The sequence below is a fragment of the Cavia porcellus genome, unplaced genomic scaffold (assembly GCF_034190915.1).
Source record: "Cavia porcellus strain 051 isolate PalLab524CR breed Dunkin Hartley unplaced genomic scaffold, mCavPor4.1 scaffold_26, whole genome shotgun sequence".
Taxonomy (NCBI): domain Eukaryota; kingdom Metazoa; phylum Chordata; class Mammalia; order Rodentia; family Caviidae; genus Cavia; species Cavia porcellus.
Window position 1 is genome coordinate 12,830,896 of NW_026947509.1, and position 18,870 is coordinate 12,849,765.

At 45.8% G+C, this 18,870-nt stretch overlaps 1 long non-coding RNA gene across 2 annotated transcripts; it reads left to right on the forward strand.

Annotated features, from left to right (window-relative positions):
• Positions 1–11,220: 11,220 nt before the first annotated feature.
• Positions 11,221–17,580, forward strand: LOC134473193 (uncharacterized). 2 transcript variants are annotated; one of them, XR_010043312.1, is made up of 3 exons: positions 11,221–13,280; positions 13,557–13,737; positions 15,756–17,580. It is a non-coding gene; the product is annotated as an uncharacterized LOC134473193 (long non-coding RNA). The 2 variants fall into 2 exon arrangements; XR_010043313.1 differs by having other exon boundaries at positions 13,557–13,656.
• Positions 17,581–18,870: the final 1,290 nt, after the last annotated feature.

Here is an 18,870-nt window from a genome sequence, read left to right on the forward strand (position 1 = left end):
TCTTCCGCGCAGTTGCAAGTGACTCAGCCGTTGCTTAGAGATTTAATTAACTGGCAATGGGAGGCTTGAAAGAGACAAGGCCCTGGGGACTTTCTCCCTCCTGGGCTGGCTGTAAGCAGGGTGCGAACAGAACAAGAAACTAGAACTGCAGTGTCCAAAATGGTAGCCCCGGCTCCAGGTGGCTATCAAGCACTTGAAATATAATTGTCCAAATTAAAATGTAAGTATAAAATAGTCATCATATTCGAAGATTCATATATAAAAACAACTCAGTGGTTTTTATATCTAAGTAGAAATGATGTGTGTGTGTGTGTGTGTGTGTGTGTGTGTGTGTTTGAGACAGGGTCTCACTATGCAGTTCAAGCTGGCCTTGAGCTTACTTTGTCACCCAGGCTGGTCTTGAACTCACACCGATCCTCCTGCCTCGGCCTCCCGAGTGCTGGGATTACAGGGGCATGCCACTATGCCTGGCTCTAGAAATGATATTTGTGATGTACTGAGTTTACTTTTAAAACTACAGCCACTATGCCACTTAAGATGATCTCTAGGGCTGTTGGAGGCACTGTTTCTGTATTCACAATTTAATAATGCTTAATAACATTCAATACTTTTTGAAAGTCACTCTAACCTACGTGTGTGTCTTGGTCTATTTTGCGTTCCCCTAATGCAATCCATGAGGCTGGGTAATTTATAAAGAGATAATTTTGCTCTCGTAGTTTTGGAGTCTGGAAAGCCCAAGATCAAGGTGCTGATGTCTGATGAGGACCTCGCTGCTTCTCCCAGAGGCAACTGTCCTTCTCTGGACCTCAGAATCTTCACTTGCAATAAAGGAGGCTGACTCGATTAGAATTTAAGGCTGGGAAACTAGTATTCTGAGGGCCAAATATAGCCATGTATTTGTCTATTTGGGCCATCCAACAATTTGTTATGACTTAATTTGCGTATGTTTAAGGAGGGAACAGGTTCTCCATGACCAGCCTGAAGTCCCCGGAGACATCTGAGTTAGCAGCTTCTGGCTGGAAGTTTCAACTCTCTCTAGATGCGATGCTGGCTGTGCTTAGTGGCAGCAGGAGAAGAAGGGCTCTGAGTGGTGGTTTCCAATCAATAGATTTTTGTTTCCCCTTTTAATCCTGTTTTTGTATGGCATTTCTATCTTGAATTTCCAGTAAAAACAGTACTGTATCTTCCCATAGAACTACAGAATTGTAAACTAGAAGACAATTTGAAAATAATTTATTCAGGGCAAATCTTTCATTTTACAGACTAGGAAATCAAGAAATTGAGGGTAGTGTAGTTTTTACACTTGCATAGTATGTCACTGATTTTTATCATCCATCTTGGAAAATAAGATACAAAGGGAGGAGAGGAAAAAAAAGGGGGTGCAAAAAAATTAAGATGTGTTACTTGTATGTACCAATTCCCCATCACGAATGTAACCACTGTGTTCTGCAAACATGCAGTGTAAAAATGAAAATATAAAAAGAACTAGCTGACCACACCTGCCCCAAGAAACCTTCTCATGGGTCTGAAATAGGAGTGGATGACTGTCACTGTTCACATGATATCGTGCACATAACTCTACCATTGCAGCTGTATTATTTTATCAATTATTTCATACATATTTATGTGTGTTCCTCTGGATGGAGGGCCACTTTTCTTTGCATTCCCAATAAAATGCAAATTAAATATTTCCTGGAAAAAGAAGTAGAATTATTATTTATCCATCTTTATTTATATGCAGTTCCTTTCCATAAATTCCTTTTTTCATATCTAGGTAGAATGTTCTTAAATAAAAATTCAGTGGGGTGACTGCTTAGAAAAAGAAAACAGTAGTCCAAAACTTTTTCCCTCAACTTGTGATTAGGCTATATAAATCTTGCAACAAAAAATAGGTAAATGTAACCCACGCAATGAAAGCAAATAGCTAAAGAATTTTAACGCACTGAAAGAAGTCTTTTTGTAGGGATAATGGCAATTTGGATGTGAGCTACTGCTTCTGCATATTAAACACAAGTCTTTGTCTCTTTCACCTCAGTAGGGAAAGAAAGCAAAATCTGATTTGATGGGAGAAAAGGGAAAGACCTTCAATAAAGGGGAGCGTTGTTTTCTGGGACCAATCTTCCTAGTGGCATTCCGCCCAGAAGCACTTTCTTCTTGGCTAAACCAGAGAGCCGGATAAGCTAAGTAAGGATGAATGATCCAGACTCCAGAGGCTTAAGAGAGATCACAAAGTTAACCAAGGCCTTCAGGGGCCCAGCTTGAGCCAATCCTCTCTCTGAGGCTACAACGGTCAGCACTGCTGTTACAAAAGCCCAGCCGTGAAAACCCAAGTTGAGATCTCTTTCTGGAGAAATCTGGGATGCATACAGGTGAGACGCCCTGAAATGAGCCAGGGGTCTCTAAAGGTGCCATCACTACGGAACACTTCTCCTGTTACCAGGTTTCGGAGTGCTGGAGTTTCCTTCTAGAGGAAGGTTCTGAGTTCTTTCTGTTCTGAGCAAAGAATTGGTCAAGACAAACACAAACAGTAGCAAGGTTTTTATATTTATTAAAGGCAGGAAAATAAACAGCTGTGCAGAGCAAGTTTAAACCAAGTAAAGTAGGGAAAACACTAGTGCGTCCTACAGTGTGAGGGTGGCTGCTGGGAAAGGACATGGTCACAAGAGCTCAGGGGCGACTGTCCTTTTGTACCCCCTTCTCCCCACGCTGATGTCAGGTCCTGGCCGTCCTATCACAAGCCCGCTCAAGTTCTCTCAGGAACTCCACATGCAGGACTTTGGGAACTTGGGGATCTGTAATCAGGGGGGCACCCCTACTTCCCCAGCCAGCTCTGCCCTGCCCTGCCCTGCCCTGTCTCCTGCCTCATTCCCAAACATCTCTTGCTATACCAAAGTCTAGCCTGGCGTATAAGGAGTAATTCCCTCCATTTTCCCCAGAAACATGCCACATTGCAATATGACATCTACAACTAGGAAACCAATGTCTAAAAAAGGAGAAAAGACAGACCTGTTAGTCTCCTATAGACATCTGGGAAGGTAAATGTTGCTTTAAAGAGCTGGCAAAGTGGTAAAAACCAATTTAACCAACTGAAGTTCAAGAGACTATGAAAGTGAAACAATTTGGGAGACACAGGCTTTCTCAAAATGCTTATATAGTTTATCTTTAGCAGCACAATCTTAATTCTTTCTTGATTTCTCCAACACTACCCATTTTTCAAGGTTTGTCAGGACCCTACTTCTTCCATGACATTTTCTCTAACTCTCTAACCACAGAGTGTCTGCTTTTACCATCTATATTATTCATTTGCTGACATACTTAAATATGGCCTTGAGCTAACTTTCAATATATTTATATATGTATACCTCACCTTCCTGACTAGGCTTCAGGCATTTCTCAAGCAGAGCAGTATGCATCACAGAGGCTTGCTGAGTTGAGCACAGAAATTAAAAAAAAAAAAAAGAAAACAAGGAGAGCAACCTCTCTGGCAGCCATAACCCTAAATCTGTTTCCCTTTCCCAGCATTCCCTGGGTCTCTTTGCTTCCCTTTCCCAGCATTCCCTGGGTCTCTTTGCTTCCCTTTCCCAGCATTCCCTGGGTCTCTTTGCTTCCCTTTCCCAGCATGCACTGGGATTTTTCACTTATTGAGTCTTTGCCTAATTCTCTCCTTGGCCAGATGAAAACTGCATTGGTATTCACCGTTTCTTTCCCTACCAGAGGCCTGGGAGAACAACCCTCTTTACAAAAGATAAGGTATGAGAGAAACAACTTACCAGCTGTGTAGGGGGATTTATGACAGCACTCACCATTATCCAGATTGTTAGGATTTTATTTGCAAAAGAACTCTTACTGATAAAGAGAGCTGAACCATTAAAGAAGAATCTGGGTATAGTTACTAGGTGTCAGAAGACTTTTATTTAAAAAAAAACAAAATTGAGGGCCAGGGATTTAGCTCAGTGGCATAAGCGCCTGCCTGGCAAGCATGAGGTTGTGAGTTCAATCCCTGGTACCAAAAAAAGAAAAAAAACCACAGTAGATACGTATATATTGCATTTATATAGTCCACAATCTAGAGGGAGGTAGATGGGTCCATGTAAGAGGAATTAAAGGTAAAAATACAATCTGTTCTGAATTGTACACCTAAAATTGGTTAAGGTGGGGGCTGGGGATTTGGCTCAGCGGCATAAGCACCTGCCTTGCAAGCAGGCGGTCGTGAGTTTGATCCCCGGTACCGATAAAAATGAAAAAATAAAATTGGTTAAAGTGGTAAATTTTATGGTGTATATATTTTACTATGACTAAAAATTTAAAAAGAAAGATCAAGCATTACATAAAGGTAGCAAGTAGCAAATGGGAAATGTAAGCACAAGCTTATGGTGGGAGCTGGGCTAAACTATCTTTGTTTAACTGAAGGATAAGTGAAATCAATACCTATGCTATGCCACAGTAGATAGGGAATGAAATGGTCATTAAAACTCACCACAGAATAAAAGTAGGCATCTGTGGAGAATTTAAAGTTGTACTTGGAATTCAAATAGAATTGAATGTATAACTAAATGCTATATTCACTACATGTCTGCTTTTATTTATATATCCTCTGCCTCTGAAAGAAAACATGAGGTGGAACCAAGAGCCATAATAGTTGAATATATAACTTCATCCTCTTTCCCTAAGTTAGAAGCTAGAACGTGCCAAAGACATAAAATTCCAGCCAGGCAAATGAGGTAAGGAACAAAGGAAGGAAATGGCCAGCTTTGGCTGGACCTCTTTGATGCGCGCATTTGCAGAGAAAGTCAAACTCTGGAGGCGTATCCTCCCTGCTCACGCTCTTCGGAAAATCTTCCCCATTGTTTATCTCAGCACCTTAAAAACGTATCACTTCAGAACACTTTTTATATGTAACGCTTGGAGGAAGGTCCCTGGGGGAGCTTATGGGCTACATCATTTCAGTAACAGATCCACTGATACTTATGTGCCAAGTGTGTCTTTTTCCTTATGCTATAACAAAATACTTGAGAGTGAGAATTTTATAAAGAATAGCAGTTTTTTTAGCTCATAGTTCTACAGACTGGGAAGTCCAAAAGCATGAACTTGGCCCCTGGTTAGGACCTTCCTGCTGCCTGGAACATGCTTCACAGGATGTGACGGAGCAAACCCCTTAGTTTAGGTCTCTGTTCTCACAGTCACTGAGGCCATCATGGGGCACCATCCTCAGGACCCATCTAATTCTAACTACCTGCCAAAGACTCCACTTCTGCTGTTAAGAATGCTGTTTGCAACTGTGAACTTCTAGAGGACACCTTCAAATATAGCACATGCAGAGGAGGACGCTCTGCCGAGCACCTTCCCTCTGACGCCACATTTAATCCTCAGAGCAAGCTGCAAAGCAGGCATTGTTGATATTCTCTGTTTTACAGATGAAGACACATAAACACACAGAGATTTCCTGAGGGTCACAGAACTAGCAAGAGTCTGCATCTGAATCAAGGCGGTATGACTCCAAAGCTGAGGGGCGTTCACCACTATTAATGAAGTGAATATTGGTGCCCCTCCCCTCAGATCCATATGTTGAACCCTGAATCTCAGAAATGAGGGGATTTGGAGATGAGGCCTTGGGGAGGTAGTAGAGTTAGATGGGGTCATGAGAGTGGGGCTCTTCATGTGGACTTATAAACTTTCACAGTACCCCTCAAAGGAAAGACACTTGAGAGCTGTTCCACCCCAGAACATGCACTATAAGCACATGGGAAGATGACAGCTGCCCGTGAGCCAGGAGAAAAGGACACAGCCTGCTGCACGATGCTGTGCTTCGATCTCAGATTTCTCAGGCCCCAGGACTGAGTGAAAATACACTGTTATCAATTATGCCACCAAACCTGTGGCATTTTGCTTTGGCATCCCAAGTGGATTAAAACAACCTCACACCTGCCTTGTGCCTACCACAGAATTTTAGGGAGCAGGTGTGTAAACGTCATGCCAATCAGCATAGAAACATATGCTGAAACCACATAACACCATGTCTCAAGAACAACCAGCACTCTTCCTTAAAGGTCCCACTATGTGCAGGCCACCACACTGGTGCGAACGTACAGTTTCTAAAGGACACCAGGGCAAAAAACCATGTGAGTGTGTTCATTGTTCTCTTAAATAATTCTTATAATGGTTTTAGATTTACAGGAAAATTGCAAAGTAGCATCTTAGTTACTTTCTCAACGCTGAGGCTGGTGCCTGACACCCACCACTAAGCAGTAAAGCTTTGTTTTGGCTCACAGTCTGTAGCAGTTTGAGTCCACAGGTGGCTGGCTCCAAGGCAGGGCAGTATGGCAGAGGAGTCTCGCAAAGGAGAAACAGTCCATGGCATGGCAGCAAGAAGCAGAGAGAGATCCAGGAAGAAGGGAGACGGACTTTTCCAGGCCACGCCCCCAGTGACCCACCTCCTCCAATCAGGCTTCACCTCCCATATCACATTCAGTTATAAACTCATCAGCGGACTAATCCAATCACTACCCTAAAGCCCCACTTACGAGTGCATAAGGCTTGCGGGACGTCCAAGTTCAAACCATAACATATAGGATAGAGTTCCCAACATATCCAGTTAGTTTCTCCTCTTCTTAATGGGTCACATGAGTATGGGGCGTTTGTTACAACTAACTAGTGAACATTGTCACACTACTGTTAACTAACACCCATACTTGAGTTCGTTTCCTTAATTTGCTTAATGTCCTTTTGCTATTGTGGCATCCCTCCACTACATCATGTTTCTATGTCTTTAGGCCCCTCTTGACATGACAGTTGCTCAGGCTTCTCCTGTTTTTGATGACCTTAACAGTTTCAAGGAGTCCTGGTCAGGTATGCTGTAAAATATCTCTCCAGTGAGATGTATCTGTTGTTTTTCTCATGATTAGACTGGAACTATGGGTTTTAAGGAGAAGGACCATAGGGTATGAAGAATACACATTATCAATGGGATTTATCACTGTTGATGTTGGTGCCAGCCTTAGTCACCTGGCCGAGGTGACTGGCAGATTTCTCCACTGCAAAGTTACCCTCTCTCCTTGTTTTCCACAATGTACTCTTTGGAAAGAAGTTACTGTCAGCCTGCTCCTCCTCCTTACAATTAGAGCACTCACAACGATTATTTGAAATTCTTTTGCATGAGAGATTTGTTTGATGTCCATTTATTTATTTATTCACAAACTTTAGGGGTCTTTCCATGTGTACATTTTTTTAGAGTAGGGGCTGGGGATTTAGCTCAGTGGCATAAGCACCTGCCTTGCTAGCAGGCGGTCGTGAGTTCGATCCCCGGTACCGATAAAAATGAAAAAGACAAAAAAAAAAAAAAAAAAAAAAAGATTTAGAGTACCAAAGGTTCATAGCAAAATTGAGCAAAAAAAAAAAAAAAAAAAAAAAAAAAAAAAATGGAGTTAGTTAACAAAAACAAAATCCAAGTAATCTCATTAAATGAGGCCCAAAAAACATTAAAAAACAAAAGACACACAAAGGTCCCAGGGGCACATGTAAAGCTCCCCCACATCACTACTGCTTAGAGAAAGACAGATCAGAGCCATGATGAGCTGTCACCCCACACCTGCCAGTGAGACCACGGATAACCAACAGTACAACCATTATGGAAAAAGAGTGGAGAGATTTTGCAAAAACATAAAAATAGAGCTACCATGAGACCCATCATCTCATTTCTGAGGATATATCCAGGGAAGACAGAGACATGACCTCAGAGAGATGTCTGCATCTTATGTTGTGGCTGCGTGGTTCCCAATAGTCAAGACGCGGATCCCATCTAAGTGTCCATCGCCAGGCGGATTTTTTACTCTTCTGGCTCAGCACTTGCTGGGCTCTCTTCTTTCGTGTGCTTCAGTGGAATCTCAGCACATTCCTGGCAGTTTCTCCAGCTGCTTTTCCAGGTCTTTCTGCCTCTGCCCCAGACTCAGCGGCCCCAGCTGGTGCTACGCCTCTGTGTGCAAACTCCTGACGCACTCGCCTTTCTGATCTTGGCAAGAACCCTTCTGGGGCTGTGGCAGCCTCTTCAGCCAGTTCCATGTGGCAGGAGAAGCTATTTATGTCTTTTGGAAACCCCATCATCTGGGCAGGAAGTGACCAACTTCCTGGCAGGGAAGCAAAATCATCTTCCCAAAGGGAAGGTGAAAACGCGGATCTGTGATGTGCAGTTTCCTCTCTTTTCGTCTGTCCTGGCTCACCCAGCCTCATAGTGCATGGCTGAAGGCCTCTACTTGGGACAGAAGCCCACCCCGGGTGACCCACTCAGGCTCAGACCTGCACCTTGAGTGTGGCAGGGATTTATACAGCTTCACTTGAATCAAGGGGAATTTCCTAGGGCTGGAGCCCTGTTCCTGTCTACTTTCTGCACCTGTGGGTCCTTTCTTGGTTAACATATCTTTTTTGCTCCAAATGAAATTCAGTGTGTGTCAGGCCTCTGGGTCAAGGCGGACAATGCCATGGATACTGAGAGGGATGCAAGCTTTCTTCTAGAAAGAGGAAGCAAAAGTACATTGTGGAGCTAGCGTGTGCCCCCACCTCCCCCACCAAGCAAAGTGAAAGCTCCTGTGCTGGCCTGAGCACCCAAGAACTCAGGGTCAGGGACGGGGAAGAGATGGGGTTGGGAGTCAGCGCACGGCGTTTCTCCAGGGCGATGCCCAAGAACGTGCTTTCCCTATGGTTGCTGCAGATGCTGTCTGTGAGACCTTGCTATAATCCAGCAAAGGTGACAGGTGCAGTGACTTCCGGCTCTGCTGTCATTTTGGTTTTACAATCTTTTTTCCAAGAGGATCATACTCCATTTTACCAGTCAAAGCTGTGCCTCCAATGTTTACAGAGACCCAGAGTCACCCCACTATGTCCCTATGGGACACTCAGCATGACTGGCCTCAAGGACAAAACTGAAACTCGAGAGGGCCGGGCATGCAGCTCAGTGGCACAAGTGGCTGCCTGGCAAGTGTGAAGTCACAAGCTTGGTTCCTGGTACCAAACAAACAAACAAACAAAAAACCTCAAATTCTTGAGTTGGCTTTGGAATGCAATTCCCTCTCTCCGCTATACTCTCGCCAACCGCTGTTGCTGGCTTCACCTCAACAATGCCAAACGGGCACTCACTGTTCAGTCACCCTTCTCCTGGGATTAGGGTTCCCAGGCAGAGTCAGGCCAATCTATCCACCCGCTCCAGGCTGACCCACTCCTGGGACTGGTTCTCTCTGCTCAATGTCCATTTCTATGGGAGGTTCAGAAGAGCCCTCTTTTGGTGCCCATGAGGGGCGGAGATGTTGACAGGCTGGCGAACCTTGGTGTGGTCATTCTTCTGCCCTGGTCTGGCATGTGGGCTCTGCCCTCTGTGCCAGTGGTACCCTTCTGTGCTATTCACCTGACACACTGACCTGGTGGACTCTCAGATGACAAACCAAGGCCCTAGTGATAATATTCAAGAAGGCAGTGTTGGAGGAGCTGGGGTCCCCACGTCACCCTCTTGTGACCCCGGCTGACCTTCATTTCCCTGAATGAGAAGGTTGGGAGACCTTATCCCAACTGGGTTGGAAGGTGTGATCTATTTGTTTGCTGTGCGTCCCTTCTGTTCCTTTTCTTTGTCTTCTTTTGGATTAATCATTCCATTTCATCTCCATTATTGGCTTATTCGTGGTGTCTTTTTTTTCTTTTTTTGATGGTTGCAGTCTGTAGTTTCCAGCACACATCTTTAACTTACCCCAGTCTCTTTTCAAATGATTTTATACCATTTCTCAGCTAGGGAAAGCATCTTCCATCAATACTTTTCCAAGCCCTCGGCCAGCCTTGTGTTATTGTTGTCTTACATTTCACTTCTGTGTATGCTACAAGCCCCAAGATAGGTTGTAATTATTATCACACTAACCACTACCCTTTTAAACAGCTTTAAAAGCAAGAAAATTTTCTTTTATATTTACCTAATATTTATCGTTTCTGATGCTCTTTATTCCTTTGTGTAGCTCCAAATTTTTGTCTAGTATCATTCTCCTTTTGCCTAAAAGATTTTTATTTTAAAAAATTATTTTCTTCTAGTGCAACAAATTCTTTCAACTTTTCTTGGTCGAAAAAGTCCTCATTTTGTCTCTCTTTGTGAAAGATCTTTTCACAGGGCATGGAATTCTAGGTTGACAGCTTTTCTTCTCAATAAAGCAGAGATTTTGCCCTACTCTCCTCTGATTTACAACATTTCTCCCAAGAATGCTACCACTCTTGTCTTTGTTCCTCTTTGATGAATGTCTTTTCTCTCTAACCATTTTTAGGGTTCTCATTTTTATTACTGCTTTTCAGAAATTTGACTGTGAATGTTGCGTTTATTCTGCTTGGAGTTTATTGAGTGACTTGTATTTGTGAGTTGATGGTTTCCATCAGTTTAGAGAAAATTTCAGCCCTTAGTTTTTCAAAAAAATTTTGTTGCCCTCCTCCCTCCTGTAGGATTCAAATTACAGGTATATTACACAGCTTGGTATTACGTTGCAGGTAATCAGACTCTGTCTTTCATCTTATTTTCTTTGGACAAGTTCTATAGCTATCTCTTCAATTCACCCATCTTTTCCTTTGCATTGTCTGATTTTTTTGTTAATCTCATACATTTTTACTTCAGATATTGTATTTTCTTCTGCAGTTTCATTTGGGTCTTTTTGTATCTTCCATTTCTCCTTTTATTGTGTTCCTGCTCTTCTGTATCTTCCTCAGCAAGTGGAACATGTTTATTTATTTATTTATTTATTGGGCTTTTTCTTTTTTATTGGTACCAGGGATCGAACTCATGACTGCCTGCTTGCAAGGCAGGCGCTGATGCCGCTGAGCTAAATCCCCAGCCCCGTGGAATATGTTTATAACAGCAGATTTAACGCTCTTCTCTGCTAATTCCATCACTGTTGCCATTTCTGGGTCTATTTCTACTGGCTGATTTTTCTCCTGGCGGGAGATACTATTTCCCTATTTTGATGCAAGCCGGGAAGTTCTGACTGGTTGCAGGCTATGGTGAATTTTACATCGCTGGCTGTTGGGTTTTGTTGTAGTCCTGGGAATACTGCTCTCCTTTGTTCTGGTATGTAATCAACTCACTTAGAGTCAGTCTGATGCCCTGAAGACTTGCTCACAAGCATTTTTAGGGTGCATCTAAAGCAATAGTTAGATTAGAACCAATTTACCCCACTTCCTGGCCGGTGGCTTGCTAAGGACTCTGCAAGATTCTCTGTCTTATGAGGTCTCTTCATGGTGGCTTATGGGAACAGAATTCCGTGGGCTTCAAGAATTCGGGGTGCATTGCTTTCTAGTTTTGAATGTTTGCACCCTTTCCTGGTGTCCTGTTTTCTCTCACACACGTGCAGATCAGTATTCACCCACTGTGCCTCGGGGCAGGCGTCTCCTCTCTAAGGTGCTCCAGCTGGCTCTCTAGCCTTCTCGGTGTCCCCCATCTAAGTGAGACCCCTTCCCCCGGGCTCTCCTCCATCCCCCTCCCCCACACTCAGCCTGAAAAGCGCCTACCGCCAATCAGGTGAAGCAATCCCGGAATTCACCGTGGATTTCTGCCCTAGGCTCAGCGTGATCGCCTGTGCTGTTATCCAAGCTCTGATACCACGTGTCCTTGGGCTTGCCAACATTTTAGTTAGTTAAAGAAGACAGAAGATCCCTGGAGTCTCTGGCATTCTGTCATGGGCAGGAGCAAATTAATTCTATACCATGGTATTTAACATTAGGATCATTTTACTGAATAGCAGATTCTGGTCAGTTTTGAATTTTATGACACAGCTTACTAAATATCTTTCAAAACTGTGCCCTTGTTCATTTATTTATCACACAACTGTCTGTTCTCTCCTTTGCTGCAGGATACGAATAAAGCAGGGAATGAAACAGGTAAGGTCACAGTCTCAGAAGCTTTTACTCGAGCAAGGGAAGACAGGTAGAATATAAAATAGTAAATACACAACAAGCCTTGGCGTGAGTGCATCGGTGCTGTAAAACAACATGTGTTGGTGAGCAACCAGGGCGGCTATTTACGAGTGTTTAAGGAAGTCCTCCCTGCAAGGCTGATGTGATCGGACTCATCGGTCAGAACAACCGTGTGCACATCTGGGCGTAGCGTGTTCCAGGCAGAGGGAACAATAACTCATCACAGCAGCCCAGGAAAGTAGCAAGCTTGAACTAGTGGAGAAGCAGGGAGAATGGTTTGGTTGGAGTAGAGTGAGCTAGGGAGGCGAGGCTTTGTGGGGTGAAGAGTCTTGAGCAGTGTGTATGGTATTGGACTCATTATACGTTAAATAATGCACTTACTTAAACCTATCCTACGTTAGGTTTTTATTTTTAAAATGCTCTATCATCATTTATACTGCAACAAACATTTGTGTTATGTTCTGTGTTTAGAATGATTTTAATGGGCGGAATTCCAGGACTGGAATGGAAGAATGTGAGGCTGTTGGTGGTCCCAGGACCCCTGCTACACCACAGTACCCTGTGGACGCTGATGGTGACTTACACTGGGGACTGGGGGGCACCTCCCCAGGAACCTGGGAGGGACACCCATACATAGCACTAGTCAAGAACCACGTGGGATATAAAGCACTGGCCTCACAAGGCACCGACATTCCTGCTCACTGTGGGACATGGCTGGGTGCTTTTTCTACTCTTGAGTTCCTGGAAGGATCAGGTTGAGGCCACATTTCTGGGGACACCACATTCCTGCTTGGCACCTCTCCTTTCCCGTCTTACTCCTTCCCTGCCTTTCAGGTTTCATCAGGTCACCTGCATCACAATGCCCCACCTGGCTCTGCCCCCAGGGAGACCAAACTAAGACAGAATATAAACTTTTTGAAGACTTCCAATTTCTTAAATTTCTGTTACTAGAAATAACACATCCACTGAAGATGATTAGAAATGTGCCCAGTCACCAAAAAGGACAGAAAGCATTGGAGGTGTGGGAGGTGGCAGGTGGGTAGTGGAAAGATGAGCCAGGATCTCAGATGAAGGGAGAATTGTAACTTCCTGTAGACTGAATACCTTGACACTTAATCCCCAGTGTGATGTTGGGGCGGGGTGGGAGGATACGAATCATGAGGGTGGGAGGTGATCAGGTCATGAGGATGGAGCCCTTATGAACAGGATTTGTGCCCTCTATAAAAGAGGCCCCAGAGAGTGCTGGCCTTCTGCCACATGAACACACACCAAAGCGGCTTCTTTGGACCAGGAATCAGGACCTCACCAGACACGAAGCTGTTGGAGTCTTGATCTCGGACTTCCCAGTCTCCAGAATGGTGAGAAATAAATTTTAGTTGTTTATAAGCCACCCAGACTGGTAGTTTTTTAAAGACGCCCAAGTGGACTAAGGCAGAGCTGATGGATACACAGAATATGCACATGTACCACTCAGTTAAGTCTGTGATGATTTAAGAACACCAAGACCCCCCTAAACCCAGACTCACCCTCTTGAGATCATCCATAGGAATTTGTTGGCCATTTTTTGGAGCAATAATGACAGCCTGCAGGTTACCTCCCTGGTCTCAGAAGGCATATTGTATTTTCCTCTCAAGGACTCTCCTGTTTGTTGCTGTGTCCAGTGTCTCAAGTTCTAAAGACAAGAGAACAGAAACATGAACGTCGAGGATGGAAGAGGGGTAACAGGAAAGAAGGGTCAGTACACAGCCGCGGGCATCGGGGAGACCAGCACCCTGGGAGGCTGAGGCAAGGGGCTGCAAAGCTGAGCCCAGCCTGGTGAGTCAGCAATGGAGGGAAACCCTGATTCAAAATAAAGCATGAATAAAGAGCAAGAGAAAGAGAGGAGGAAAGACAGAAGAAAAGAGGGGCAGATAAAGAAAGAAGGGAGGAAGGAAGGGAAGGAGTGGAGATGTGTTAATGCAAAGGCTTGGGTTCAATCCCTAGCACCACAAAAGAGAGAGAGAGAGAGAGAGAGAGAGAGAGAGAGAGAGAGAGAGAGAGAGAGAGAGAGAGAGAGAGAGAGAGAGAGAGAGAGAGAGAGAGAACTGGAAGATGCAGACCAGAAAAGGAAAACTTGGGGCATCCTGAAACTTTAGCCGTAATTGTTTTTTCTCTCTGTTGTCTTCTAAGAGAAAAGATGATTAATGGTAAAGCTGAAGATCAGCTGTGGCCATCATACGTGTGTGTGCGTGTGTGTGTGTGTGTGTGTGTGTGTGTGTGTGTGTGCCTGCGCTTACCTGCTTACCTCGGTGAGGCTGCGGGCTGCCACCCCATCGTTTCCCCCCACCTGTGCCTCTCTAGCCTCCTGCCTCCTCCCTGCCTTTGAAGAAAGGGTTTTGGGGAACAGAGCCCAGCGGGGGTGACTGGGAGAGCGCTCTCACTGAGCTTCAGAGGGATTCCACCCCAGCCTCCAAGGCAGACTGCATGGGATTGCCAGGTTCGGGTTCCTGAAGAGGCTGAGGGGGTCTCCAATCACTAACACCCTCCCCCAAATGTGGGGGAAAGGACAAAGGACTGCATGCAAGAGGGGGTGGCCTCACCCTGGGTTCTGCGCTCTATCTGCAGAAGCCTCTGGGGGCACCCCTGAATGTCCCTCTGGGTGCCTTCGCAGTCTAGGCAGCCCGCAGGCTCACCGAGGTAAGCAGGTAAGCACAGTAATAGCCCACAGCTCATGGGCTATTGCAGCTTCCGAGCTGCTTTGAGAACACTGCTTAATGATTAGGCCGCTGCCTCAGGCTGTTCCAGCTGCCCTAGCAAGATCCCAGGAGCAGAGTCCTCACAATCAGCAGGGATAGATCCTGTAATTCTGGGAGCTGAGAAGTCCGGGATCGAGGCTGGCAAGGGCTCTCAGGCCGACCACTGGCCCTTTTTGCTGTGTAAGGATCATGGGACCTCCCCTGGGCCCATTTTACAAAAGCTCTGGTCCCCTCCCCGGAGAGGAGGGCAGACTTCCCAAGGCCCTGCCCCCTCCCACCACTGCCTTGTGGGCTCTAACTTCAACGCTGACTTAGGGGGAGACACAGGCTTTAAATCGCAGCGGCCAGGCCTCTGTAAAGTAGCTGCTCTTATTTTTGGTGTGGTTTCACTTTCTCAGTGGAATCCATTGACTGCCGGAGCGATTTAACTTCCCCCAGCTCCCATCGGCAGCCAGAGGCCGTCCTTGTTTGGTCTAAATTTTCTAACCCTTTCCTCCTGAGTCTGAATCCTGCCCGGCTCACTCTCCCCTCCTCTCCCTCATCTTATTCTCTGATGCTTTTCTGTCTTGATGTTAAGGGTTGTGATTTCTAAGGCTCCACAGCGGCCAGTGGGGATCTGGCCAATAGGATGGAAGGGAAACTTTCCATCCCTTCCTTTCTATGGTAGGCTGCGTCTCCCCGCCTCCCGGACACCAGAAACGGTTTTTTCTCTGCCTGGTCTGCTGCTCTGCCACCCTGGGTTTGGCAGGCCTCTCTACACCAAGGGGAGGATGGCCAGAGGAGTGACCCTGCCCACGGGAGCATGCACTCAGCAGGCCGTGTGACCCCACAGCCCCAGAAGGTCTGAGTGTGTGTGTCCTGCCGCTCTGAGGCTGAGCACATTGTTTTAGGGCCCTGCCCAGTGCTCCGCTTCTTTCCCCTTGCTGGGCTGCCTAGCTAACAAATCTGGGTGGTGGAGCGGCATTTCTTTCTCTCATTACCCTGAATTAAGCATCGTTAGGAAGGCAAACACTCTGCCCAGAACAAATAAATCACCTGGCACATTCCAGAGGCAATTTTAAATTATGCTTAATGACCTTTCCCTTTGGATTATTCCAGCCACGATGCTTCCCCTGGCTGGAATAATTGAACACTGACTTGCCAAGAACTCAAACCGCCTTTCAGAGCAGCTAGGGAGCTGCCGCGATGACGCCCCATGGTGATGGCTCTCGGGAAGATGCATCATCCCCAGGGACACAGTGGTGGTGATTGCAGCATTTATAAGCAGTGAATCACACAGCAAGGCATGCTGCGCCAGGGGGACAGACCCAGATCTGGATTGGATGGTTTCCCAAGCCAGAGTCACCCAACAGGCCCGGGAAGCTTGTGAATCCTCTCCGGGGGTGTGATTACCAAGGCCAATGCACGCCATGAGCCAGCACAAATGCCCTGCTGAGAATCCAGGCCGGGACATGTGGGGACAAGACTTGTGCTCAAAGGGCTACAGCAGAGTCTGTGGGCCACAGTTCCTGCCTGTGCTGCTCCCAGCACAAGAGGAGGCACTGGATTGTGGTGTGGTGGAGACAACAGGGACCAGAGGCAGGAGGAGTGGCTTGGCCCCAGCCTCAGAGAAGTGGCGCCATGTTGCCATTCCTTGGCACAGAGAAGCAGACAAGTCTACTGGAAAAACAGAGGTCCCTTGAGGTGATAGAAGCTAGAAGATTCTGCTTCCCTGATCGATGACACTGAACCTTGGCTTGGGAGGTAATGGATCAAGGATACAAGGAACAAGAAGCCCCCAACCCACCCCACCCCAGGATCTGCTGCTGTAATGCAACTTCAGGGAGTCCCCTCGTCATATGCCAAAGACACTGAGAGATTGGGAGCAGTGGTGGAGGTGCTCCACGAACTAAAGGGCTCTTAAGTTCCTCTCATTCCTGTCATTCTGTGATTCTAGTTTAATGTGCAGACAGGACAAACATGGCTCAAAACTACATAAGCAACAAGACACGGGGAGCAAAGCAATGGGGTACTACTCACCGAGACATGAAGTGGTCAAGTCGAGCTTTGCCTTCCTGCCTGGAGCGTGACCTTTATCACCTGTGGTCCTCAGCCAGGCCACAGACAGCTGGTGGCAGGGTCGAGGATGGGAAATCAGGGCTGAACACAGAGGAGGAGGGCGTGAGAACAGGCAGAGGAGCCTTCCCGGAAGTTCAGAGAGCTGGGTATAAAAGAAATTGGAAGGAGAAAATTCTGAAAAAAGCCTTTTTTTTTTTTTTTTTTTTCTTTTTTAAAACTGAAAGCTGCAAATCTTTTCTCCCTGGAAAGGGATACTGTGCTGTTGATTCATCCAGATTTGAACTTCATGAAAGCTGAGATGATCCAATCTTTGTCCTGCAGAGAAAGAGCTGGTGTGAGGGAGGGGAGGATGGAGAAGGTTCAGGGCCCCCCTGGGCCTTCTATGAGCCAAACCCCTATCCCAGGTCCCTCTCCTGTAAAAGCACGAGCGCTTGCCATGTGGATGCACAGGAGCTTCTTCTATGAGGGTTGCTCAGTGAGCACCTCTGGGCAATCTTTGCAGGGCCGGCCAGGAGAGGGAGAGGTTTGTGCGGTCTCCTCTGGTGGCTGGAGCAGACTGAGGGTCTGAGCAGGTTCACTGAGCACCTCCTGCCTGGGTTCTGTTGTTCAAGTCCAGCCTGGGCCACTTAGTAATCATGACTCCTTGAATAAGTTGCTTGACCTCTCTGATCTCATGTGATGCTTGGTTCTCACATGGGGTCAATCACTTATTTAAACAGGCTTGGACTGAGAATCCAGTGTAAGGCCAGAGGTGGTGCCTTAACCCTGAATTCGTGTCTTCTTGTCATCCAAGTTATAGGCAAATGAGTGAAACTGATTTCAAAAAGTGAAATATATCATGTGAATAAAATTTCTAGTAGATTGACTTTGACTTTTACCACTTTTCAGTATTGTTTGTGGATGTGCATATATGAGAATATGTCTGTCAGGGCTGAACTGTGTCCAACAAGAAAGAGAAACCCAAGAAATCAGAAATCTGGGTTCTGACTCCAGACTTTTTAATGAGAGAGATTCTGGGCAGATCCTTTAATCTTGTTGAGTCTTGATGATCTCATCTGTAAATGGGGAGACAAATGCTTCTCTCCAAGGGTTGTGGTGAGGATCAAATAAAATCACGAGTGTAAGGGCTCATACTGAACCACAGGGGAAGCGATACATGTAGAAGCTGTCCCCGAGCCGAGCATTTAGCTCAGCAGCACAAGCGCCTGCCTGGCAAGCGTGAGGTCTTGAGTCTGATCCCCAGTAACTGACCCCCAAAAAAGAAGCTGTCCTGATCTGCTTGAAGCATCTAGTAACTGGGTTGACTTCCTAGGCCATGTGATTGATATCTTGGCAGACATCTGAGCTTGCTTCTCCTCCAATTTTTCAGTTTCTCGTTCAGTCTCCCCCTTCCCCAGGCCTTTTTGACCTTGTTGTACCTAAGAATGGTTCCGAAACACACTCTTGCTCTGAAAGATCAGAAGGACACGGGAGCAGGACGATTCGCTGCTAATGCAAGGCTCTCTCCCTGCTCGCCTTCCACCCCATCTCCAGACTTGCATTGCTCTAGCAAAGTGCCTTCCTCTTCCCTGCTTTGTGCTTACCAAGTATCAAAAGGAAAAAAAGAAAAGATACTTGGGACACAAGGAACTGGGACCTCTAAGTTGCCCCATCACAAACGTGGCATAAATCACCCCAATGCAACAAAGAAGAACCGGGTCTCGCCCTCTAATGCTCCCTCTCGCTCTTCTCCCAGGCACCGCCTCGCACATTGAACAGGCTGTGGAGGTGGTCGCTGCCGTGCAGCTGGGAACCAGAACAGGAGCTGTTCCCGGCCCACGCGGGTGTGTGTGGACTGACTTCTGCCCATCTTGCTTTGAACATAAAATACCCGGTCAGTTTTTCTTAGGGGGACTGAAACCCTTTTCTAAATATAAAACCATGTATATCATATCATATAAAATTTGAAAATAAGGAAAAAAAACTATCCACAATTCTTCCGCTGCAACATCTAGAAGTTTTGGAGTCATAAATATAGATCATGGGTTTGTGCGTTTAATGTGCTTTTTATACCTAACGTAACAACATAAGCAACTTCCCCAACCTTAAAATCTTCAAAAGAGCAGAGATTTTAAAGACAGCAGAATGTCATCATACAGGTGAACCCTAATTTATT